Genomic DNA, 1022 nt, shown 5'->3' on the forward strand with positions numbered 1-1022 from the left:
ACTGGCTCGACCGGGCGGAGACTCCTTTGATCAATTCCAAACTGGCCCTGTCCGTGAACTTCAGCGGCGTCAAGGTTCTCTTAGGGATTCCCAGTCCGGGGTGAGGCAGCTTCTGAATCTCCGTCACTGACGTGTTGCTGGCGCCCTCTAAATTAAAACGGGACACCGCGATCGTCAGCGATATTGTTCCTAATCTCGTCATTTTTATTTATTCGACATGCACACCACAAGCTGCATTTGGAGTATTATAGGATGATTCCTATCTGGAACACTACAAAAGAACTTTCGAGAAAATTAACTCTCAAATATTCTTGGGTGAAGAAGAAAAAAGTTGAAGACAGAAAATGAGAAAATAACTTGAACTGATGCCTTTCTTTAACGTGGAAGTTTTGAAATGCGATGTGTAGTTAGATTCAGGAAGCTGCAGGTGGAAATAGGACACGACCATTAGTGCTGGACGGTTACCATGGGATTTATGTGCAATATCAATGCTATCAATATCAAGAATAAATTTGAGATTTAGTCCTGAACTGTAGTCTGTCACCAGAAAAGGGGGAAAATACTTGAAATAAAATACCTAAATGCCTTTAAGGACGGATGACCTGGACTCCTCATTCACATGGGTCCAGAAGTTAAAGAGTAAAGTCTTCTTCCCAAATTGTATCTTTTCCCACCATTCTACATTGATTAATGGATGCATTCATTCTTTCCTTCAATAGACAAATAGTACCTGCTCTGTATTAGACCCTCTTCTAACATTAGAAATGGAGAATAAAGGAAGCAGCCTGTGCCCTGAAGCCTTAGTGTCGAATGGGATAATACACAAGCAGACTTGTGTGTTATGGTAGGCTTAGTCCACGAGAAGAGCCACAGAAACGGTGTGGGGGGAACCTACAACCAAGAGATGCCCTACCCAGCCTAGTGAGGAAAATAGAATTGTAACAAATGTCCCAGTTAGTTATTAAAGCTGAAATATAAACTATTTCCTTCCTCAGGCTCAATACTTGGCTCAAGCCGGTTGT

This window comes from Colobus angolensis, unplaced genomic scaffold (assembly GCF_000951035.1).
Source record: "Colobus angolensis palliatus isolate OR3802 unplaced genomic scaffold, Cang.pa_1.0 Scaffold3, whole genome shotgun sequence".
NCBI lineage: Eukaryota > Metazoa > Chordata > Mammalia > Primates > Cercopithecidae > Colobus > Colobus angolensis.